Source organism: Diabrotica virgifera, chromosome 6, assembly GCF_917563875.1.
Source record: "Diabrotica virgifera virgifera chromosome 6, PGI_DIABVI_V3a".
Lineage (NCBI taxonomy): Eukaryota > Metazoa > Arthropoda > Insecta > Coleoptera > Chrysomelidae > Diabrotica > Diabrotica virgifera.
The window spans coordinates 59479685-59507202 of NC_065448.1; positions in this window are offsets into that span (position 1 = coordinate 59479685).

Below are 27518 nucleotides of genomic sequence, written 5' to 3' on the forward strand. Positions count from 1 at the left end.
TCTAAAAATATCATGGTATGGACCGCGTCACTAACACGCAAGTACTCCAAACTTTAGACAAAAGATGCGAAATTATAAATGAGATCAAAAATTAGAAAGACGGAATATTTGGGGCACATTATGAGGGGTTAAAAGTACGAGCTTTTAAGAAATATCATTCAGGGCACAATTAAGGGCAAAAAAGTGTGGGAAGAATAAAAATATCGTGGCTTCGAAATCTACGTGAATGGTTCGGGTGTAGTTCGATTGAACTTTTTAGGCGCGCTGCTAACAAAGTCGCAGTGGCCATGATGATTTCCAATCTCCGCTAGAAGTAGCACGTGAAGAAGAAGAAGATACTATTAAATAATAACCTTAATACATTTAATATAAAATATGTTTTACGCATAATTGTTAATAAAATTTTTATTAATTTTATTCAAAGCCGCTGACCATATAAATATATTAAACACCAAACATTATTTGGCTCGGAAGTATTTTGTGATATTGCGATGTTTTCATGTGTATAAAACATTGACCAGAATCAAGTGTAAGACATCCGTATTTGTTAGTAGATGTGAGTATGTCGAAATAATGTTAGATATACCAATAGTGTTAGTTGCTTATAGTTGTGGTTCGCCACCATATTTGTGACTATGAATTTATTGAACTATGTAAGTACACAAAGCCAGTTTAAATACCAATCTTCTGCCTTTATTTACCACAAATCCAAAGTAGTTCATATCGAGACATTAGCCCCATACCATGGAACTGTCTCGAGTTACCTGTCTCTTAAACAATAAAAAGAATATTTCTTCATTTTATAAAATTAAACTCTTCCTTTACAAGTTATGTTATATTTTAGCTACAGTGGAACCCCGATAAGTCGGCCCCCGATAACCCGGAACTCCAGCTAACCCGGACCGATTTTATCAGACAAACATTTCAACAATAAAAATGTATTGCTGTTACAAAATCTCGTGAACCTAATTCATTCATTTGGTGACGTCAATATACGAACGAAACGATTGAATCCGACATTACTGAAAATATCAGGGTGGAGATGGGACCCTGTCGCGAAATTCGCAGCAAATAAAATAGTCGTATGTTTTTGGCTTCATTTTATTTCGGTTATACATACGCATTTTCAAAGTTCACGAGGTTTTGTACCAACTCTATGTAATATAATATTTGAGAGATAATGGGTATTTGTGTAATTTGAACTACATATACCATAGTAAAAATGACTCATGGCACACCACATTCACTGTCGTGTTATCGAAAACAACAGGCACCTGTATTATCCTTTATTTATTTGAAACTGTCTTAGCATTGTTTAGAAAAGACTATTAACCCTGGAAGATCACACCTATTTTTTTTAATAAACCCCACACATGGGTGTCAGATACCCAATGATTTTTTGTGAAGAAATAAAAAGAAAAGTAAATATTTTATGATTTCCAGAGACTCTCTGATCACTATTAAATACATAAGAATAATTAAATCAATAATTTTATTTTCTCTCTCTTAATTGTAGTGACACAAAAGAAAAAAATATTAAAAATACCTAAAAATAATTAAAAAACATTTTCTAAAAAACCGAAAACATAATTCAAAATATTTTAATTTAATTTAACAACAAAATAGTCTTTCTAACTAAAATATAACACCTTTTGATTATAGAACTCATATTCATTCTTAGCCAGGTATTTCAGTTTCACTCATTTTAGTAACTACATTCATAAGGCAGTGTGGCTCTATGCTCCATGCATTATGCTTTATAGCCAGCCGAGCATGCACGCTTTGCTTTTCCATCTTTGCCTTTGCAGAAATAACACCTAGTTTGTTTTACTAAATTTGTGGGATATTGTGTTGTTAGGTCATTAACTTGAACGCACACTTGATTGCAAACCTCACACATGGGTGCTACATACCCTAGCCTTTATTCAATAAATTCTCGTGATTGGAAATATTGCTCAAATGAGACTGCAACTACACACCCGTCCTTGGCAGACTAGAGACTGAATTTACATAAAGCAGCATTACCATTGAAATGCAGCTGCGCAAGCTACATGCAGTTAAGTGTCGCGATGGGTATCTCACACCCAAGTGTGAGCTTCCAGGGTTAAAATTCTTTTTTTAACAATGGTCTTAGTCATCACTGTTACTAAATAACATGACATCTGAGACTGTATTGTGTGTAGTAAAGTCGTATTGTTCGCTTCCGTTCTGTAATCGTTCGTAAATCTATTCAGATTTTGTGTGCGTGTTTTTTGTCTATAAGGGCAACAAAACGTAAAAATATTGTAGTGACAATGGAAAAGAAACTAGAAGCATTAAGTAGAATTGATAAAGGTGAATCTTGCAGCATAATATGGTGTCGGTACATCTACAGTATCGGATTGGAAGAAAAATAGAACTAAAATCGAAGAATTTTTTTTCAAAATGATAACAAAAGACAGTTTGGACAATCGGTGCAAAGCTAATAAAGCTAAGAATGAGACTCTTGACGACGCTTTGTATGTGTGGTTTTGTGTGGAATGCGAACGTGGTTTACCAGTGTCTGTGTGACAATTATAACGGAGTTTATCTGTAAGCATACGATATTTTATTAATTTTTACCATTTTCTCCGGCTAACCCGGATTTTCGATAACCCGGATCGGCCGCGGTCCCGATTAATCCGAGTTAACGGGGTTCCACTGTACATATATTCCCAACTCATTTTAAACTACTGCATGATCCTCTTTGTATTTTGTATGTCGACATCGTCCTTGGGATATATTTCATTTAGAGGAACCCTTTACAAAATCGTAAACAAAAAGTGACCCCTCATTTACTATAAGGCAACACGAATTTCATCATTCACTTTAATTTAGAGTTTCACTAAATACTCTGTATAATTAAGTTTACTTGATATAACTCGGAATTGCTTTCACTTAGGGCTCAGTCGTTTACCTTTTTTATAGCAGCTACTTACCTAAAACTTCTCAAATTAAATGTGGCCCTTCTTAGGTGGTATCGTAAATAAAAATAAGTTATAGGACATTTTTAAGCGGTTTTTATTTACGAAATATGACCTATTCTTTTTTATTGTTAAAGTATTTGAATTTTTATATTTTACCATTGAGATACTTTATATAATCCTTCATAATTAATATTTTTTTTTATTTTGAACTATTAAATGTAAAAATTATCACACAAATCTTTATTTACAAAACATAATTTATTACTAAATAGTTATTTATGATATAAGTGTTAAAAGTACACGTTTAAGGCACGCATGGGAAAGTTTGCAGAATAAGCGAAGCGAGTTCTGCAATTCACATGAGTGCCTTAAAAATATGCTTTTTAACACGCATATCATACAATATTTTTTCTACAAAAGTAATTACAGGACAATATCTACAAAAACGTTTACTTGAACTTGACTGACATTCCATTTTTATATTCTTTTGACATTACATCAAAATTGCCTATACGGTCAATACGAACTGCAGTGCCATAAAAATTTTAAAGCACTAGTGCCTTAAAGTAGCATTTTTAACGCTCGTATGGAGTGGCTGCATGCGAAAGTTTGCAGAATGAGCGAAGCGAGTTCTGCAATTCACATGAGTGCCTTAAAAATGTACTTTTTAACACGCATATCACACAATATTTTTTCTACAAACGTAACTACAGGACAATATCTACAAAAAATTTTACTTGAACTTGACTGACATTCCATTTTTATATTTTTTTGACATTTTCATATTTATCAAAATTGCCTATACGGTCAATACGAACTGCAGTGCCTTAAAAATTTTAAAGCACTAGTGCCTTAAAGTAGCATTTTTAACGCTCGTATCGAGTGCTAAAAATTGCATTTTTAACACGGGTTGTAGAAAAAATATATTATTATAATACAGTACGCTGGAATAAGTGTTACCCCCCTTATTAACTTATTTATTTTTAGCACATAAGCAAATGGCTCGGACAGAACGATTTTTAAAATAATCATAGTATATTATAGCATCAATGTTTCGAACTTTTCGCGGTCTCTCTTCAGGTGACATTGTTAACTTTGATTTTTTTGAACGGGAAAGTACATCATGTGACACATCATTTAGAAGCTTTTGAAAGACTGATTACAAAAATGTATAATACTTTAATCCTTTTTGAGACTGTAGGCTCAAAATTTCGGTCGAATTATTTTGAAATTTATTAATTTTTTTGGAATCCTGAGAAAACTTATAAGTATTTTTGAAAAATTTAAACGCAGAATGAAATATTACAGTATTATCGAGGGTCACAATTCCCTGAGAACTTCTGTAATGATTATTCTAATAAGTCACAGGGAAAAAAAAAAGAAAATTTAGTCAAATTTTTAATTTCAAATATATCATTCAAAAGAAATTTTGGTTTATTCTAAGGGACTTTTAGCCCTCGGTAATAATGTAATCTTTTATTCTGCGTTCAAATTTTTCAAAAATACTTATTAGTTTTCTCAGGATTCGAAAAAAAAATGAATGAGTTTAAGAACAATCCAATCAAAAGTTTGCTCCTACGCTCTTAAAAAGGATTCAAGTATTATACATTCTTGTAATCAGTATTTCAAGCGCTTTTAAATGAGCTATAACGTGATGTACTTTCCCATTTAAAAAAATTAAAGTTTTGCCTGTCACCTGAAGAGGGATCGCATAAAGTTTCAAACATTGATGTTATAATATACTTCATGTGTCACATGATGTACTTTCCCGTTCAAAAAAATCAAAGTTAACAATGTCACCTGAAGAGAGACCGCGAAAAGTTCGAAACATTGATGCTATAATATACTATGATTATTTTAAAAATCGACTTGTCTGAGCGTTTTGCTTATGTGCTAGAAATAAATAAGTTATTAATGGGGGTAAAACTTATTCCAGCGCACTGTATATAAAAATATATGTCTTTTGGAAGAAATACAGAACTACCAAATACAATAAAAATTCGAAAGTTACAATATTTCGGCGATATAATGAGACATCCAGAAAGGTATAACCTTGTACACCTCATAAAACATTAAAGAGACAAATATAAATATCATAATAATATTATAAATAAACTAAATATGGTACTTTACTGCGGACTAATAATAATATGCTGGTATTTATTTTCAGTACTTTTAACGCAAAACAGGTCTCGAAATCTAAGGTAAAATTATATTTTGTCCTAATATAATACATAATTATACATACTAAACAATCTAGACATAATACAGTTACATATTTTTCTTGTTCTTATTGGGATTTTTTCATTAAGAGCTACAAACTAAGGAGTATTATCACAAGATATAATCTGTGGAACACCAAATAATAAAAATACTTGTTTCTCTAAATATTTTAGAATAGCTCGAACAGTAGCCTTAGGAAAAGGACAAACTGAAGTAAATTTGGTGTAATAATCCACAAAAACAAAAAATAAGTGTTGCCATTGTAGCTACGAAAGTAAGGTTCGATAAGATCCAAAAATAGCATTAATGTTCCTGGAGGATTCCATTAATTCATCTTAAGGTAGGGTACTAGATTTTTATGGTGGGCAAACTGGACATCAAAGGTATATGGTACATTTCTTAACATTATTGCGCATACCAAACCAGTACAATATATTTCAGCAACCCTACAAAATGTTTTATAGAAACAAAAGTGACTAGAGATTACATCATCATAAAAGAACCACAAAACTGCATCCCTGTTTGCGGTCGGGACTACTATTTTTCAGTCACACGTATTTGGCAAAGATTCTACAATATTGAAGACATTAGATTTAAGATGCGTAATGTTATAGCCAAATACAGATAGTCTGCAAATGCAACGAGACAATAGTAGAATGTAACCACCACAAAGAACTATGATCAGTAGTAATAGTAAACTTACGACCCCCTAAATAGTACAAAAAAGACACCAAGAACATATGTGATTGCAAGAAGTTATCGTTCCTTGGTGGAATAATTCTTCGTTGTTTTATTGAGCTTTTTGTTCGTGTATTCAACTGGATGTTCCCAGCCATCCTTTATCTGGAAAAGTATACCGCCTGAAGCATTGTTAGAACAATCTATCATAAGATAGAAATGCTCTTTAAAGTTAGGAGACATCATAACAGGACCACTAGTAAGAACATCTTTAATACTTAGAAAATCATCATCTGCCTCTGAAATCCATGTAATCGTTTGAACCTTGTTCCTATTTTTAAGGAGATCTGTCAGTGTAGACAACAAGATAGAATAAGAAGGTACAAACCGACGATGGTATCCGCACATTCCCAGTATCCTAGTGATTACCCGAAGTTTGACTGGCGGAAATGACTCAAATTAGTCAAATTGTATATCAATCGACACAAAGTTACACGACTTCTAATATTTACTTCCGGTTCTACCTTCAATCATGTTGGGTGAAAACCTAGAACTTACGAAGTCCAATTGCTTATTGTTTTCGATGGAACAGATTATAAATATTGCATCTTAAAAAAATATTTATCAATATTAGGCCTGGATCCCGCGTAACAAAAAAAAGTTGATTATTAGCAAGCTGAAAATTTGTTAATCGCTTAACGGTGTCTAGTTGGACAAACTTTGATGTACCTACGGGAACACTGGAACAGGGGAAGTTTTAATTGTCGAACAGTTTAAAAATGTGGAACGTTAGATTACGAAAACGTCCCATGTGTTTTGTCGGACAGAGCTTACAATTGATTTGTTACCCTTTTATTAAACTCTCATGCAAAAATCAGACTGCTATTTACAACCAATATAATTCCTGTCATTTGACATGTTCTTTGTGTTCTACTCCACTCATTAAAATGCCCATTTGGTGATAAACACCAGTCTGATTTTTGCATGAGAGTTCAATGAAATGGTATCAAATCAATTGGAAGTTCTGTCCGACAAAATATATGGAACGTTTTCGTAGTCTGACGTTCCAAATTTTTAACCTGTTCCACAATTAAAACTTCGCCTGTTCCAGTGTTCCCATACATCAAAGTTTGTCCGACTAGACACCGTTAAGCTATTAACAAATTTTCAGCTTACTATTAATCAACTTTTTTTGCTACGCGGGATCCAGGTCTATATAGGGTGAGGCAGATAACTGGCCTATTAGAAATATCTCGAGAACTAAAGGCAACAGAATCATGAAAATTGGAATAAAGGGGTTTTGAAGGATGATCTATTAAATGAAAATATTTTCATCTCTTTGCAACTTCCGGTTATACCGGAAGTTGCTTATAACTTCGTTTTTTTAAATGGGATACCCTGTATATTTTTACATTTTTCGATTCTCTTCGATGTCTTCTTTCTTAAAATATGAGATTCGGTAATATTATACAGGGTATTTTCAAAGATAATTACGTTTTTTTATTAATTTCGTATCAATATTCACACCCTGTAGAATTGTAGTAATTTGACATCTAAAACTCTACTTACGTTAAAATGATTTTTAATATACTCTACTATTGTTAAGAATCATTAGAATAGCTAAATTTTTAATTTTTGTATACAAGGTTGGTTGAAACTCGGAATGAGTATTTTCTGAGTTTTCTTAAATGGAACACCCTGTATTTTTGTATTGTAGTGAAATGATATTTTATAGTACTTTTTTATTTCTTAAGCATTCCCTATACCTAACTGCTTTAATTTGTGAGTTATTGGTGATTCAAACTAAACATCAATTGCAACAAAAAATACGTAAAATTTTATTAGGTTGGCCGTGAAAATACTCAATCCCAAATAATTTTTCAGAAATAAATACATATTAATCCAGACTGGTCCTTAAAATTATCAATAATGGTTTAGCTATCAAAATACCTACATAGTTAAGATTGTTGGTGCGATTAACAATTAAGCACAAATTAAAGCAGTTAGGTATAGGCACTGCTTAAGAAATAAAAAGTACCATAAAATATTATTTCATTACAATACTAAAATACAGGGTGTTCCATTTAAGAAAACTCAGAAAATACTCATTCCGAGTTTCGACCAACCCTGTATACTAAAATTAAAAATTTAGCTATACTAATGATTCTTAACAATAGTAGAGTATATTAAAAATCATTTGAACGTAAGTAGAGTTTTAGATGTCAAACTACTACAATTCTACAGGGTGTTAATTTTGCTACGACATTAATAAAAAAACTTAATTATCTTTTAAAATACCCTGTATAATATTACAAAACCTCATAGTTTAACAAAGAAGACATCGAAGAGAATCCAAAAATGTAAAAATATACAGAGTGTCCCATTTAAAAATACGAAGTTATAAGCAACTTCCGGTATAACCGGAAGTTGCAAAGAGATCAAAATATTTTCATTTAATAGATCATCCTTCAAAACCCTTTTATTCCAATTTTCATGATTCTGTTGCTATTAGTTCTCGAGATATTTCTAATAGGCCCTTTATTTGCCTCACCCTGTATTATTGAAGTACAAAGTGTTATATTATTTTTCTTTAAAAAAATGTTAAATAAATAACTTGATAACCTTTTGAGCTAGGGTGCTTATTTAGTTACTATGTATTGTTCTTAGACTAAAACTGGAGTTAAACGCTCATAAATATTTCTGTGGATAACTATAAAGTGTGGTAAAATAGCTTCTAACTGACCTGTTAAATGTCCTACAGAGTTGTATTGTTAAAGTTTGCTTTAATGCTTTGTTAATTTAAATACTACATTAACACAAGTTTTCAGTTGATTTATTGTTGAAAGGTGATGGATAGCGATTCAAAAGGATATAAGTTTATAGGTACGTATGTATAAATATACGTGGGGTAATAATATATCATAATATACACATGGTATGTCGGAAAAATATACAATATACAATACGGTATACAATACCTAATATTTTTTATTGTTTAAGATTTTGAGATTTTTTTTGTATCTAGCAGTATGTGTAAAAAATGTACCTAAATAAAAGATAATGCCTAGTTACATTGAATAATACATAAAAACCAATAGAAATTAAATAATTATATTTTTCTACGACCGTTTAATAACATGCTCATTATTCGCTATTTTTTCATAGATAATTTATTACTGTACCCGTGAGTAATAATTCATTGCTCACGGGCTGAAGTTACTCACGGGGCATTACTCACGGGCTGAAGTTAGATTCAACTAACGCATGCACTTTTAATATTAATCGTATATAAACTGCAAATAAAATTATTTAAAGCTGTTTATTTAATACAATAATTATTGTAATTTATATTAATAATTAACTTCGAAAAATTTTTAAAGGAATTTTATCTGTAACAATGTCAGTAGGTATATTTTTAACGTTTAAATACCTATATCTTGTTTACTAAAAATTTTGACGTTTATCATTTATTTTAATGACAATGACATTTTGTTTATGTTAATTGGAATTAACATAAACAGAACTATTATAACTAATAATGTGTTTATTTTTTAAGCTACATTGTGTTAAATATGTTATAACATATTATGTATAGTTATATACTATATATATTATAAATATATAGTTAAATGTAAATATACATTACAACTATTGAAATACGTCCACCGAAAACAGCCATTTCCTATTTATTAGATTAATTGACAGTAGGTACAAATTTAAGCTTATGATTTTTCGGAAACGAATAGAACTTATATTGACTATTTCTAAAGTGTTTAGTTGTATTTTTACAATAAATAATAATTTGGTAATAGTAGGCAACCAATTATTCAGCCACGTACTGGGGGTAAATAGCATTTAGGTACTCTTGTAAGTTATTATAATTTAAATGTCGAGTAGTTGATAATTAAATTTTTTACTAATTAAAATAAAAAAAAGGTCGTAGAAAAAGTATAGTATTCTACTCGCATGTTAGCGAGTGTCGTAATTCATCAGAGTGAGTAATAGCCATCATTACATCCTCGTTGAATAATATACTATTTTATGATTCATACAAGGGTTTACAATGATTACCAGGGAGATCCATTATCAATAATATTGTTTAAGAGGATTGAAGTTAATTTTGAATATTTTGTCGACGTATCTGACATATTCGTAACCTATTTGGGAAATTTGTGAGTATGTGGAAATTACTCTATAATTAAATAAAATATTACAATAACCAGTATGTACCGCCATTAAAAAGAACAAAAATACACCTTCAAATACAATTTTTAATCCCATGCCTAGATTTTGCGTCACATTGGAATTACTGAAATCGATTATCTCTAACAAGAAATCGAACTTGACTGACTTAGCAACAGCGCGCCTATGAGGGTAATAATAATTATTATTCGTTTTTTATAGTATGGTGTCACGTACTGCCGACGCACTGATAGTCTGCAGAACTAACGAAATAAAATATTGATGACGTGCTGATGTAGCCTCTTAACCCGGGAGTGGTCGCTATATAAGACTTTCTCTCACGGTTTCAGAAAATTGCGCACAACTTTTTTTCTGGGAAATTCTACGCGCTGAGATTCCTTCTAGTCTCCAAACTATCCTCCCTCGACGATTTCGTAGATTTGTCTGCTCAGATAGTGACTCAGTATCACCAGATTTTTGAGTCAGTGCGCTTCATGTGAGACATTCTCTCATCGCGCGACCACCGGCGCCACCAACTGTGTATAAGAATTAATTTTATTTTTTCTGTTTGACTGGTTAGTTGTAGATGGCCACTTACCATATATTTTTCAATGTTAAATATTGGCGGTATTAACAGTCACATTGTATATAAAGATAATAATAATTAAACAGAAGAACGCCTTGTCCATTTTCCGAATGTCCATTTTCAATGAAAAATCTCTAAGAAATTTCGATATATAAAAAAAAAATCGGTTTTCATTTTGTAACGTCAAAGGGCTGTAATTTTTTTTGTGTACACTTTTGTACTAAAGTAAGTTGGATTCAATCAATTTATCTTTGTCCCCGGAATGCGTGATTTAATTTATGACATACCTTTTTGAAACACGCTCTATACTAATAAAATATTGATGTCATCGATTAGGTTTACCGACTAATGACAATTAAAATTTGGTAAACAAACGAAATATCAGAAACAACAAAAATGAGAATGTTGTTGCATCAAAAGTATACTAAAAATCCACTAGGAAGAATTTCCTGTAGCTGGCTGTATACCATTAATTACAAGTAAAATTTAATAAAAAATTTTGGTCTTGGTAAAAGGTATATTATTTTAAAAAGCCCTATAGGGCTACAAACATCGAACAGAACGTTTTCGCTCTAAAAAGAGCATCATCAGTGTTGCAAGAACATGGTGAGCCAACCAAAAAATACGAAGGTCAAAGCCTTTCAAAAATGGACTAAAAGTCACATCAAAATGCTAACATAGCAAATTCCAAAGGATGGATATAATCCCTAAGGATATGGCCCTAGGATAACATATGACTCCCACACGTTGTAAGTGGGTCAAAGGTAACAAATTAGGTCATTATGTTACAAGAGCTGACAGGCAACTCTTGTAACATAATGACCTAATTTGTTACCTTTGACCCACTTACAACGTGTGGGAGTCATATGTTATCCTAGGGCCATATCCTTAGGGATTATATCCATCCTTTGGAATTTGCTATGTTAGCATTTTGATGTGACTTTTAGTCCATTTTTGAAAGGCTTTGACCTTCGTATTTTTTGGTTGGCTCACCATGTTCTTGCAACACTGATGATGCTCTTTTTAGAGCGAAAACGTTCTGTTCGATGTTTGTAGCCCTATAGGGCTTTTTAAAATAATATACCTTTTACCAAGACCAAAATTTTTTATTAAATTTTAAAAGTATACTACTTTACGGAACAGATAAATGGAAAATACAACTACAACTATAAAGGACAAAACTACAATTAAACACTGCGCATCTTTAAGAAATATCCTGAGAATAAACTGGCGTAACAGAATAACTAATGCAAAACTATGAACAATAATTAAACAAAATAAGAAAATATACGGTTTCGTTTTGATTTAAATCTGTCTCCTTTTATCCCCCGATAGTACTATCTCTAGGTCTACCTGTTGTCAAGGAGGCTCTGACGAAGACAAATTTACACCAACACGACCGTCGTAGTTTCTCGATATAAATTAAAAACTATTTATATCCAGTATGGTTAGAATGCCCTCTAACGGGGAATAAGTAAAATGAATTTCGACTCGATTCAAGTTCTCTGTTTAACCCAGGTATCACAATACCAAAATGCACCTTTAGGAAAATATTCCAATTTACAGTTCAGAGAACCTGTATGAAACGAGTCTGTGTACTCTAATATTCTTCCGAGTAAAGTTAACATGGCGCAATCCAAACATAATCAGAGTATTACTGATCATGGATCTCGGAAACCAAGATCCGGCAGGGAAGGGTGCGCACCAGACTGTAGGGCCTTCCCGGTTGTCACCACACGAAACCCCTACAATTTAAAAAGTACGACCACTTTAAAAATGTCTAGCAGTACAATCAGATTAGGCTCATGGAATGTTAAAAGCCTCTATGCAGCAGGCAAGCTCGGTAACTTAGTTCAAGAGGTTAAACGCTTAAAAATTGATATAATGGGCATCAGTGAGCTCCGCTGGCCTGGAGCGGGAACATGTGAACAAGATGAAGGCACACTATACTATTCTGGAAGTGTAGAAGATGACGTACATCATAGGAATGGAGTTGGCATATTTATAACATCTAAATTCAAGAAATATGTTAAAAATTTTGTACCTGTGAACGACAGACTAGCGATACTCCAATTAAATAGTAAACCATTTAATGTCAATGTTATCCAGATATATGCCCCTACTTCAGAAAAGAAATATGACAATGATGTTGAATCATTCTATAGTCAATTAAAACAGACACTTAACGATCTAAAAAGGAACGAAATCACATATATTATTGGAGATTTTAACGCGAAAATTGGTCAAGGACGAAGATCTGACCTGATAGGTGAATATGGACTAGGGGAGAGCAATGAAAGAGGCGATAGATTATACCAGTTCTGTCAAGAACATGACATGATAATCGCAAATACATGGTTCAAATTACACAAAAGAAGATTATATACATGGAAGGGACCAGGAGATAACTCACTTCATATAATTAGAAATCAGATAGATTATATTCTAGTAAACAAGAGATTTAAGAATGGTATCAAGAGATCAACGACATATCCTGGTGCAGATATCGGTTCAGACCATAATCCTCTAATAGCTGACATCCAAGTGAAGCTCAAAAAAGTCGAAGAAAGCCCCAAAACACCAAAATTACATATATCAGCATCCAACAAAACGCTAATAGAAAATGACCTGAAAAATCAGCTAAAGAATTCAACAAATGAAAACAATACAGAAATATGGAACACGTTTAAAGATCTCACCTGGAAAGTAATGGAAAAATATACAACAACGATGCAGAGGCACAAAAAACAACATAGGATGATTGATGAAATCCTGGAATTGATGGAGCAGAGAAGAAAACTGAAAGATAACAAAACAGAATACAAAGAAAAACAAAAACTAATTAAACAAAAGATAAAGGTAGCTAAAGAAAAATGGATGGAGGATAAATGCAAGGAATTAGAAAAGTTGAATGAAAAACATGATACGTTTAATATGTTTAAAAAGGTTAGAGAAGTAGCTGGTCTTTATCATAAGAAAACTCCACATACTATAACCGATTCGTCGGGAAAAATGATAATAGACGAACACGAAATTCGAACTACCTGGTATAATTATATAAATGAACTGTATAATGATGATAGACCCGAAGAACTGGATACTTTAGATGAAGGTGAGGGACCAGAAATACTGAAATCAGAAATACTACATGCTATAAAATTGGCAAAAAACAAGAAAGCCGTTGGTCCCGACAACATACCTACAGAAATGTTAAATCTCATAAATGAGGAAAACATTGGAATACTAGTCAAACTTTTCAATGATGTTTATTCGACTGGTGATATCCCTGAAGATTGGTTAAAGTCCGAATTCATAACCCTACCAAAAAAACAACGTACAAAAAACTGTAGCGATTATAGAATGATAAGCCTTATGAGCCACACTTTGAAAATCTTTCTACGTATCATTCACAGTAGAATCAGAGATAAATGGGAAGAAGACCAGGATGAAACACAATTTGGCTTCAGAAATGGACTGGGAACCCGGGATGCACTCTTTGCACTAAATGTGTTATTGCAGAAATGCCGAGATCAAAGGAAAGATGTCTTTGCTGTATTTATTGACTATGAGAAGGCCTTTGATCGAGTACAACATCACAAATTAATTAAAATATTAAAGGATAAAGGAGTTGATAGTCAAGGTGTACGAATCATAGAAAAATTATACTGGCGTCAAACAGCGACAGCTTGCATAAATCGAAAATCAACAGAAATATGCAAAATACAAAGAGGTGTCAGACAGGGTTGTATACTGTCCCCGCTGTTATTCAATTTATATTCAGATAGAATATTTAAGGAAGCGCTGCATAATTTGGAATGGGGTGTGAAAGTTAATGGAATTCTGATAAATACAATCAGACATGCAGACGATACAGTTATTTTAAGTGATAATAAAAATGGATTACAACACCTTTTAAATGCCATTGACACAGTGGGAAGAGAGTTTGGCCTAAATATAAACTGTTCAAAAACAAAATACATGGTATTTAGTCGTTTGGCCCATCAAGATTCACGGTTATATGTTGATAGTCATATAATTCAAAGAGTACCCAGTTTTAAATATCTTGGTTGCCATATTACTGAACAAATAGATCCAGATAAAGAGATAAAATGTAGAATCGAGATAGCCCGCACGACATTTTTAAAAATGAGGTCATTCTTCTGTAATGATACCTTGCAACTTCAACTTCGAAAGCGCATGATTAAATGCTACATTTGGTCAGTCCTCTTGTATGGTGTCGAAGCATGGACATTAAAAATATCCACCATTAACCGTTTGGAGGCCTTTGAAATGTGGCTGCACAGACGTACACTGAAAAAACCATGGACGGCTATGCTGACAAATGTGGCAGTCCTTAAGAGAGCAAATGCTACCCGCGAGCTGCTTGATAATATCAAATATAGAAAGATGGCCTATTTTGGACACGTAGTAAGGGGAGACCGGTATAATATTCTTCAACTTATTATGATGGGTAAAATCGAAGGACGCAGAGGAATTGGTAGAAAGCAGGCCTCTTGGTTGAAGAATATCCGGGAGTGGACAGGAATAAAGAAAGCAGAACACCTATTTAGAATAGCTCGAGACAGAGACAGTTTCGCCATGTTAATCGCCAACGTCAACGGGACTCGATAGGGCACGTTAAGAAGAAGAAGTACTCTAATACAGAGTATGGCATTAGTAAAATAAGAAAATCTACGCATCTAATAATAAAACAAACTTACACATCTACTGGAGTCAATTAAAAAAGGAAATGTATTGCAACATAGCTAGACAATCACTTGAGTACCAAACAGAGGACAAAAAAAAAGGACCTGACAACAACTCTGGAAAAGAACTACCACTAGAGAGAGAGGGAGGGGATAAATAGTTAGAGAGAATAAACAAGAAAAAAAAATGCACAGACTCAGCCAGTCAGCCATCTTACACTTTTGGCCCAGAAACGCATAAGTGCCCAATATTCCACAAGGAGGGATGGAATTGGAGAGATAATTTAGATTTGTAGGAATCTATGACTGTGAGACCTGGTTACTGACAAGAAAAGATAAAGAGCAACTCAAAACATTCGGGAGAGCGATAATGATGAAAGTAGATGATCCAGAGCAAGTAAAGGATGGCACATAACTATCAAAACAAACTGCGAGATTGAGAATTGAATAAAGAGAACGATATCGCATGATTTGTAGAAAGTCAAAGACTGTCATGTCGGGGACATGTCCAGAGAGAAAAAGATATAAAAGCAACAAAGAAAATGTTACGATGGAAGCTGACAGGAAGACTAATATAAAGCCGACATTAATATAAGAGAAATAATTTACAATGTTTTCCTCACTTTGACGCAAAGACGCAATATATAAAATGAATTTGAATAACGGGGGTGTTTTATTCACTATTGAGTTTATAGTAGGGGAGCAAAGTATGCTAAATGTACAGTCACTTGAGCGTTATGGGGACTTATTGAGTTGTGAAGAGTAGGTCCTAAAACGAAAAAAAGTTAAATAAAGTTTTCCATTCTAGTGGGACATTCCATTTTTAATTTAATTTTCCATTTACAAAAATCTTTTTTAGATTACAGCGCCATCTATCCATTATTTGAAAAAATGTCTCGAATAAAAGTTACTTATTTTTAGGTAAGGAATCCAAATCTGTAATAAAAAATGGGGGATCTAATTTAAGATTTTAAAGTAACCCCCCACCCCATCTCCGTGGGGGTCGTGTTTGGTGCCGTTCGATAGATTTTTCAAAAATATTGAATAAGTGTGTTTTTCAGTTTTTTTGATGTGATGTTCATTTCGCGAAATATCGCGGGATTCGTATTTAAAATTTTAAATTTACCTCCCACCCCTCTCCGTGGTAAGTAGTGTTTGGTATCATTCGATAGATTTTTGAAAAATATTGAGCAAGTATGAGCAAGCTTAAACAGCCATATCTTAATCTGACGATTTCGAGTTTTTCTAAGGATATATTTTTTTTCGCCCCCCCCCCCCTTAACGAATTCCCCTGCATTAAGAGCCAATATATGGTAGAAGTACATTTTCAGGGTACAAGGTTTCTCCCCATGTAATAATCTGACGCGCTCGTGTAACTGCAAAAATCCCCGCTTGGGCTCCCCTACCATTACAAAAATGTAATAAAAAAACGAAACAAGATACAAAACAACACCTCTTATTTTCTTAATGTAATTTACAAAATATTTTATTTGTGGCATTATTTGCGGACATTATTTGTGGCATTATACCAGTAGTGGAGATTTAACTACAACGTTGCCATTATATAAATCCCTAAAGACCTTTTTCGCTGTATTTTTACGATAAGTAATATCCATTTCAACGTCAAACCGAACCTATTCCTTCCAGTTTTTCCACTTCCACACATCATTAAACTTATTCATATACGTCGCCTTACACGCATTCCAAGTCCTTTAAGGTCCTTTTATGAATCAAAATGGCGCAGACAAGAGCAATGGGCCGAAGATTAATTTATCAAATGTATAACTCTGGTTGTGACTAAAGTGACATATGACAATTCCCGGAGTTGACATCGTCGTTGGACGAATTTGCGGGGCTTTCAATCACGGCCGGTCGAACGTGACAACTGAATATACACTTAAATGTACTGCAGAGGAAATTACGCCTGACATCTAGGAAGGTCGTTTCTTAATTAAAACCAAACTCATAATTATACAATGAATCTAGAGTTTAACATATTAAAATCAACCGTGAAAATTCAAAATAAGTGATGGATTCGAACGTTAATTGATGAAAATTCATTTTATCTAACAATAAAACACTGAAAATTTTGTTTTCAACATTTCAAAAGATATATTAAAAGGTAATGTCACTACAGCTGTTTCGGCAGTGTGCCTTTCTCAAGATCTCAAGTGATGTGTTTTTACTATGCGTCTACACTTTAAAGTCCCTAATTGAATTGTTTAAGGGGTAGAGAACTGTTTGTCTCAAGTTGGTCATTTAGAATTATATCTGTATTTTTTATTTATAAATTTCCACAGATTCTAATAAAGATGGCTTAAGGCCTTTATTTTGAGCACGAAAAATGTGATACTGTTCATTAAAAGAATGCGCACCTAAATGCGCATATACTATCGAAAAGCTCTTTTGTGTTCTGCTATGAGTTTGTCAAATATTTTGCCAGTTTGACCGATGTAGGTTTTCGGACAGTCCCCACATGTCAGTTTGTATACACTACTCCAAGGTTTCCCAAACTTTTTCGTACTGTGACGCCCTTGGGACTTTGTTATTTTTTTGGGACGCCCCTCAACTCAACCCCCAATATTACTTACCAATTTTAGTACTAGATTAGTAACAGGTTATAGTTATAACAATTACACAATTTAAACATTTTTTATCATTTTTATTAGAAACTAAGAACGAAATCAAAACCTAGACACAAAAATAAAAAGTGATATTTATTTATTTAACTGCCTGGTTAGTGTGAGGGATGTGTTTGCTTTTTTGAGCACATCTTATGAAACCGGGGCTTCAGTTTGGAAATTGCCACTCTCCTTTCTTTTTCTAAGTTTATGTTTGACCTGTACTTGTTTTTAATTAGGTACTGCAACTGCAGAAAAGCCTATTTCGCATAATTACGAAGTCGCAACTGATAATAAATCTTTAATGCACAGTGGTGATGGCATGATATTTATGAGAAGCTGAGCTCCAAAACTCAAACCGTTTGTCCTTGTCGTATTGAAGCTTTAGGCTGGAATCACAGGACAATTCTGTCAGTTCTTCTTCTTCCTCTGTTGTAAGTGTCGATGGTGTAGATGACTGGAAAGAGTTTCTGACCCAGTCATATTGCTCCAGATCTTCGGGAAAATATTTCTCAAATCGTTCGCTCAATGATAACATGTACGGTGTAAACATATTTTTTAAAGAGGTATAGAGGATTTCTATCGATTTTTCTTGTAGAATATCTTGCAAAGCAGGAAAACAGTCTAATTTCTTGATTTTCTAATTTTCTCTTCCATAAGAGCAACTTGTTTTGAAACCCAGTAATTTGATCTGCCAATTGCAGGATATGAGTATTGTTTCCCTGCAAAGACTTATTAAGATCATTTAATTTGTTTAATATGTCACAGAGGTATGCTAATTTTATTATAATCTATGAATTAATAAAGTTTTGCGCATCATTATTTGATTCTGTATGTAGATAGCTACGTGTAAAATTCATTTATTAATTCGTATACACGTGCGAATACGTTGCCTTTGGACATCCAACGAGAGTTGCAACAACAAATTAAGATAAGTGTGCTCGGTCTCCATTTCTTTACAAAGTTTTTGATATTCGGATAATTTCGTAGACCATCGGATAATTTTTGGATTGAACAATTTTTTAAATAATTTCGGATAATTCAAGGGTCTATCGACTTGATATTATATTTTTTATTTGATTTATTTATTAATACATAATATATTTTATACTCATTTAGAACCAAATAAATATATTTTCTGTTTTAAAAGTCCTTGCTGACATGCGAGGCCCCCGGGGACAACGCCGCGACGCCCCAGGGCGTCGCGACGCACAGTTTGGGAAGCCCTGCACTACTCTGTAATTGCTGTTTTTGGCTATTATTGTTCTTAACGTATTGCAAGTTGTTATTAGTTCTGAAAGCTGGAGCTATTCCTTTCTTTTTTATGTGTTTGGCTACTTTTGTTGATATTTTTCAAGTTATACTTCTTTAGGCGCGATTGGGAGTGAACTTTTGTTATTCAGCGCGCATGCGCACACATACAGTATGGTGTTCGTTGCTAAACGATTTAAGTTATGTATGTATCAGTTCAAAAAGTATGTGGAAATTATAATTTGTGTGTCTTTGGATTTGTCTTCCTCGGGAGTAAAATAATACGTATTATTAAAACAATTTTTTTATAATTGTACTTCACTTCATCTATTTGTTACCGGGATTTGTCATAATGTCCAAGAAACCGTAAAAACAATGTCTTCGTGGGTCATTGGTAGAGCATTTGACTAGAGATCGAGAGATCCCGGGTTCAAATGCGGACAATTGCTGTATTTTTTTTAATTTTGTTTTAATTTTTGGATTTCTGAACAGTGATAAGTATTAAAATTTGTTCAATATTTAAATAAAATAAAAATAAACTGTTTAAAGTATTTTATTTCGTTAAGATCATATAATAGAAGTATAACTTCTTACGTGCGTACAAAGTACACACACATTCTTTTTTATCTTGCCTGTATATGTTATAGAGCAGTTACACATATTGACAGAAATTTCCATTTCAAATAACAATTTCGAGATAGAATTGAACATCATTAAACAAACAGCAGAAAGCAATGGTTACAACGAACACACAGTTCACAAAATTTTAAAGCAAAAACTGCATAAGAAAGCTACGAAACTAGTCTTCACACTACCATAGAAAAAACCCAGTACCTTCTGCTCAGTAAATTAATTTATAGTACATTTTGTTCAAATATTGAAAACAAAAGTTTTCGGTGTTTTATTGTTAAATAAAATTCAAAATATTTCTAATGTAAGTACAATGTTTATATGGGATTTAGCTGAAAGTATTGGTGTAATGAAAATTACATATTTTTAATTAACCTTCGGATGACCAAGGGGATAAATTTTGACCCCAATGCATGTTTTTATTTAATAAATTCAGAAATGTTTTCAATTTTAAACTCAATATTTTTTATTTGGCTTTAATATCGTTCTAGATATTCTCATCTTTTGTAATAAAAAAAATTCCCAATATTTTACGAAAAAAAAAAATATTTTCTGAATTTGGGGTCAAAGACGAACTCCCTTGGCCTTCCATATTCCAATTTTATATTAAGTAAATTCCATATATAGTAATGAAATTATGTAAATTCCGTCTATTATGTGGAATTGTATGTAAGAAACCTTTCAATATTGAAAAAAATTGTTTGTTAAACCTGTGGCGACGGAATTAGTGTATATTTTAAAATTTCTTTAGTTCTAAGTTCAGAATGATGCTTCCTGTTTTTGTTCAGTTGTAATTAAAAATATCTTTTTTACTAATGTTTATTTATAATTTATTGATACAATAGTAACATTAAAATTACGAATACAATATTAGATTTCTTAAAACAACTTCATTTTTTTGTCAATTGTCATTTTTGGCATGGGGTCATTTTTTACCCCCGTTGGTCATCCGCGTAACAAAAAAAGGTTGGTCATCGGAAGGTTAACTAATATTTTGACAAATAAAATCAATGGAAAAATCCCAATAGTTGGCTGTATACCATAGTTTAAAAAAACCTATACAGAAGTAAAAACTTCAAATTGTATTTTGGTATAAAATCGTTTATTTAAAAACTATCTAAAAGTCATCCACATGGATTGCAAAACGTTTTCGTTCTGATCAGAACATCTTTAGTGCATTCCCAAAGTAGTTGTAACTAGCACACCAATGAAGTTCGTAACTTCATAATATATGGCTTACATTATAAATTTTAATAAAATATTGTGACTACTAGTCGATGTTAAAAGATTAAATTATGTATGTGCCTAAAGAGCAACATGCTTCCCTGCTCGAAAAAACTAGGTACTTGCCATTTCAATTAGCTAGTTGGTCTGTGCTAGTTTATTCTGATTTTTTTTAAGTTATGTAGCAGTTATTTCTTTTTAAACAATCAAATTTTGGGTTCGATCTTATGGACTATAACAATTTGTTGTTGGAAAAATTGTTTGAAAATGATGATATTGTCCTAGGAGTATACAATTCTTTGTTTATGTTATTTTATGTTAATTTGTATGTGCAATCTGTATCATAAACTGTGATTTAAAAAAAAAAAATTTGTAATTTTGTTCCTGGTTGTCTTGTGTGTTGCATATGTATTGTGTACGAGATTTTCAATTTGTTCTTTAGCTTTCTTTATTCCGCTATTTTTTTATGTTCTAGTTTTTGAGTTCGTCTTTTAGTATTCGCAACCAAAGCCCACTGCGTTCTGCTGATGGGTTTGCTATACATTTGTCTTCGTCAAATAGGATGATGGCTGCTTTTTTGACTTTTCTCTTTTTCATGTCTGTTTCATTACTGCAGAGGAAATTACGTTTGATGGTCGTTTCTAAATTTAAAAACAAGACTTGATAATCAATGTACGGTTTAATATAATAATATAATATTTATATTCTCTGTTAAATAATCATTCTTGATTACGAAAATTAAAAAAAAAATTCAAATATTAAGACTACATAATACAGGGTAAACTATAATTAACACCACCTGAAGTGAGTAAAAAACAATAATAACCAAGGCAAAAGAGAATTGGCTGGAAGTAAAATGCGTCGAAATAGAAGAACTGCAACAAAGGCATAATTTTTTTAACTTAAAAGGTAAAATAGTTCACATCGGCTAACAAAATAACAACTTTACATACGTACACTTACAAACTTTACATTCTTTAACAAGAATGGGAAAGCTATATCAAAATTCTTTTAAACGGCATACGAGAAGAACCAAGAGGACTGGACAACAACAACGAAGAACCAGCATGAAAACTCAAATTATTATTGCCAATAATCAACCCAAAATAATTAAGAGCCATATCCAGATGGAATATGCCCAGCAACACTAAAATTAATCAAGGAAGAAAACATTGAAATGTTTGTCCTTTTATTCAATTATGAGAAGAGCATTGGGAGGATGGGAAAAAGCATCTCAATAAATGGTCATAAAATAAACAACCTACGTTTCGCAGATGACACAGCCCTTCTTGTAAATAGTTAAGCAGAGCGAATTGATCTTATATGACTAGTTGAAAACAAAACTCAAATACTTGGTGTGTAATTAAACATACCAAAGACAAAGATCATGATAGTGGATAGACTACATAACAATCATTCGCACATAACCACAATTAACGAAGTTGGTCACTACAGGAAGAAATAAAACGTAGATGTGATCTAGCAATAGTTGCCACGGCAAAAAAAAACCACAATTTGGAAGGACTGTCAAATTTCAAGAGCATTAAAGATGAGGTTAATTAACTGCTTTATATTACCAATACTGACCTACGGATTTGAATCTTGGACCCTGTAAAAATCAGAAAAAAGAAAGATAGACGCCACTGAAATGTTGTGTTGGAGACCATTGCTACGAATTCCTTGGACCGACCATAGGACAAATAATTCAATTTTAAGAGAGCTAAAAGTTAGCCAAAGACTCTCCAGTAAAGTCCATCTCTAACAATTAAAATACTTTGGACATTGGTTATGAACATGGAAAAAAATAACAGAAAACATGAAAAAACTCATAATACAAGGCAAGGTTTAACAGTATTATTTCATTATATTACATATTTCTTGTAAGGTTCCGTTACGAATAGAGGGAATTATTTTATATAATTCCTGGAGAAAGTCGTCTTCCTTTCTAAGTTCTATCCTCTTTGTCTCTTTTCTTTTGTTGGTCACTTTAAATTCATGCTTTAGTTTACTATGAGGAGAATATAATCGGATCCCCATTTCGCCCCTGGATATGATCTGACCGTTTGAATTGACTCGTCTTCAACTGACTAATGCAGACGAATGCTACGAATTTCTTGGAATGACCATAGGACAAATAAGTCAATTTTAAGAGAGCTAGAAGTTAGCCAACGACTCTCCAGTAAAGTCTATCTCCAACAATTAAAATACTTTGGACATGTTATTAGAACAAACATAGAAAACATGGAAAGATTCATTATACAAGGAAAGGTGAAGGTCGAAGATCACGAGGATGATCCCCAACAAGGTGTATCGATAAATTACAGGAATATGCAAAATACCTATGCATGAGTTAAAAGAAATGACCAGAGACAGAGATTTTTGGAGACGGACAATACACGACATCGCATCGACCACTACGCTGCCTCCGGGTGGTCAGGATTAAAGATAGGGTTTCAATCACATTTATGATAAAGTAGAAATGCACCAAGAATGGCTGGAATTAATATTCATTCCACTTCCGAAAAAGAAAAACCCACAAGACTGCAACCATTTCCGTCTGATAAACCTTATGGGTCATGCAGTAAAAGTCCTACTAAAAGTCGTACATACCGAATCTATAAAAAGTGTGAAACAATGATCCGAGTTTGGATTCAGAGCCGGCAAGGGAACGAGAGAAACCCTGGTCAGTTTACTATTTCTGGACCAAAATTGCTACAACCAACAAACATATATATTTATATGCTTGACACAATTAAATATTAGAACGTTGGAACGAATTAGGTTTAGATGGGAATGACATCAAACTGCTAAAACGTCACGTAGCCTTGTAATGGAACCAAAACGCCAGAGTTAGGATCGAAGGTTCCACGTCCGCAGGAGTAAAAATTAGGAGACGAGTTAAACAAGGATATGTTCTGTCAGCCCTGCTATTTACTCTTTACTCCGAGTTTCTATTTAAAGTTACACTGGAGGAATCCAATGTTGGAGTCAAGGTGAATGGTGTAAATATCAACAGCATCAGATATTCCGATGATACGGTGTTGATAGCGCATTCCGACTTGAGTCTACATACAACGACTCATAGACAGTACCAACTCGATTTATGAGCATTGGTATGAAAAGAAACATGAGGCTTAACGTTGCACAATAAACGGGCAGATTTTAGAAAAGGTCAATAAATTCAAGTATCTGGGAAGTTGGATCGATAGCATCCTAACTCCTGATCTAGAAATAGAATAGAAATAGAAATATTTATTCATCCTTTTAAGACATTTTTACAAATGTATAGGACAGGTCATATACAGTAATAAGATCGAGAATAGAACAAGCCAGAAAATCTTTCGTGAAAATCAAATGGTTGCTATGTGATTCTCGAATAAAACTCGAAATTCGACTACGTTTATCAAAATATTCTGGGCAGGATCAAACATTGTATGAAACGTCTGGTCGAATCTTCTCTGTGCCGTTGAGGCATTTACACTTAAAATATCATATGTAAGTAAATTCCAGGCTTTTGATATGTGGATCTACCGACAAATCCTAAACATTTTATGAATATCGCATACATCAAACGAATAAATGCTGCACAGAATAGGCAAGAACCCAGAACTTTTCAACACAGTGTTGAAAAAAATCTGATCATGGACTGATAAAATTCCAATTTATTTTCTAATCGCTTCGTAATAATTATTTTTGAAATATAGTTTAAAAATATGGGAAAGAAGACTTGTGGGCCTGTAGTTTCTGAGGTATAAGCATCGATAGTTCTATGTTGTGCCACTGAGTTGGTGTTACTGCTTTCTGCAAACATCTAGTGAATAGTTTGGCAAGGCCTGCCATAACCACTTTCCAGACACTTTCAAGGCACCTGACACTATTTCATCGCCTCCGGGGGTAAGCTTTATTTCAATATTATTTAGCATTTTTATTCCTAACATCAAAATATTGTTATTAAATTATTTTCTAATTGAAATCTTCTAAAACTGAAATAAATTTCTGACAAGGAATGCTACGCCTACATAACCATCATCACTAATTTAATAATCTTTCAAGTTATACTGTTTACAAAGATTAAACGACGTCTCGAAAATTAAAGCAATGTCAATTATATTTTCATCTAAACATTTAACTAAAGTCAGTTTATTTTCTGAATTTTGTTCAGCATTCCATTGTGAAACGCTTACTTTATTTTTTATTGCATCAGCATTATTTACAAATATTATCTTTATTAACTTTAACCATAATTATTTTACGTTTTGTGTAATGTTTCCAAATCATTTCAGAAATCTAGATAGAAAAAGTACACTTTCAAATAAATTTTTTTTTATAAATTCTTCTGTGTTTCTGTGCAGATATTTTTAGACCAAACCCAAAGGAATACATATAATATATAATATCGGTTCACAACGTTCTTCGACGTCTTCCGATTTCCAATCTCCATCTAGTTCTGTTATTAGTCCTCTAGTTATCTGTCCCTGATTTCTCTATCAACTTCTTCTCTCCAACTTCTTCTGGGCCTTCCTGGTCTGCTCCTTCCTCTTGGTTGCCATTCGAGGATATGTCTTGGTGTTCTATTCTCCGGCATTCTCCTTACGTGTCCGTACCAGCTGAGTTGTTTCGTCCTAATGTCAGCAATAGTATGTGTAACCCCCATAATCCCTCAGACTATGTCGTTTGTTATCCTGTCGCGTCTAGATATTCCCGCCGAACGGCGCCAGAAGTCCATTTCTGTTGCTCTAAGCATTTTCTCTGTTCTGTCTTTTAGGGGCCAAACTTCACATCCATATGTTGTGATGCTTTTTGTTATGGTGTTATAAATTCTTCTCTTATTTTCCTTAGAGATATTTTTATCCACACATTACGCTGTTCAGTAAGGATATGCCTTTCCTTTCCTGTATATTTCGTTCCTTAATAGATACATCTAATATTCCGTCTTGAGTGATCTTTACTCCTAGGTATTTTTAGTCTTCACATAATTTTATTTATTTTCCTCTACTCGGAGGCTTTGTTGGTCTCCTCCGATACTCATGTATTCAGTTTTCTCCATATTCACTTCTAAACCCCACTCTGTAAACTCTTGTAATAGTTTTCGCATCATGTAACTAAGATCTTCAGAGTCCTGTGCGATGATCACTTGGTCATCCGCAAAGCACAGCGTGTACAAAATTGAGTCCGTTAGTGGTATACCCATATTCGTACATTTTTTCTTCCATTTGTTGTGTGCTGCTTCGAGGTATATTTTGAATAGTGTTGGTGAGATATAGCATCCTTGCCTTAGTCCTTTATTTACTAAGAATCCAGGTGTTATGGGATTTCCCGTTTTAATTCTTGTTGTTTATTGGTAGCACAACGTTTTTACGGCTTCAATTAATTCTATATTTACATTTGTTTTCTCCAGTGCTTCCCATAATTTAATCAGCGGGACACTATCATCTGCTTTTCTAAGGTCTACAAACATCAGATGGACTTCTTGGTCACGAGCAACTTTCTTTTCAATTTTCTGAGTAATGGAGAAAACATGATCTATTGTAGATCGACCTGCGCGAAAACCAGCCTGTTCTTCGGCTTCCATATCTTGGTATTCTTCTTCTATTCGATTTTTAATAAGTTTCCCATATATTCTGCTGATGCTACTAGTGACTGCAATTCCCCTATAGTTTTCAGGTTTTGATTTACCTCCCTTTTTGTGGATAGTGCTCAGATGTGACTCTTTCCATTCTTCAGGTATGTCGTGGTTATTTAAGCATTCCTGGAAAAGTTATCTTAGCCGCTTAATTAGAAAAACATTGCCAAATGGATACATCATATGGCTAAATAAAGGAGGCTAACCGATCCTTTTTTTTAATTGGGTAGAAATTTCTCGTAGAAACGGGGCTCATCTATATATTAATATAACGCAGATAGAGCGCGTAAAACAGTATTCTTACCTGGGAACTATTATACAGGGTGTTTCATTAATAATTGTCCATATAGTAACTGGAAAAACCTTAGCACAAAATACGAAGATTTAACCTAAAACACTTAAATAAAATGTGGTTCCTTACTGAGTTTTATCTAAAAATTTAAAAATTAGTTTTGCTCAGCATTTTAAAACTATTCGACGTATCGTTTTCATACTTGGCATGAAGTATAGGTACAGTGCAAACTACTAAATTATGTTAAACAGACGTTTCTATCTACTACCAGAGGCGTTCGACGGGGAAAAGTGAATGGTTGACCCTTTACAAATTCTACGCCACTGGCGGAATTGCTATTTTAGTTCAATTTTTCGATTCTCCAATACTTTCTACAAAAATAATATACTCTTTATTTGTAACGATAAAGTCACTAGTTTTCGAGATCTTTGAAGTTAAAAATGTAACGACACGGTTATTTCGATTAATGTATTGTGTCGCTTCATTTTTAATTTCAAATATCTTGAAAAATAATCATTTTATCGTTACGAATGAAGAGTATATTATTTACATAAAAA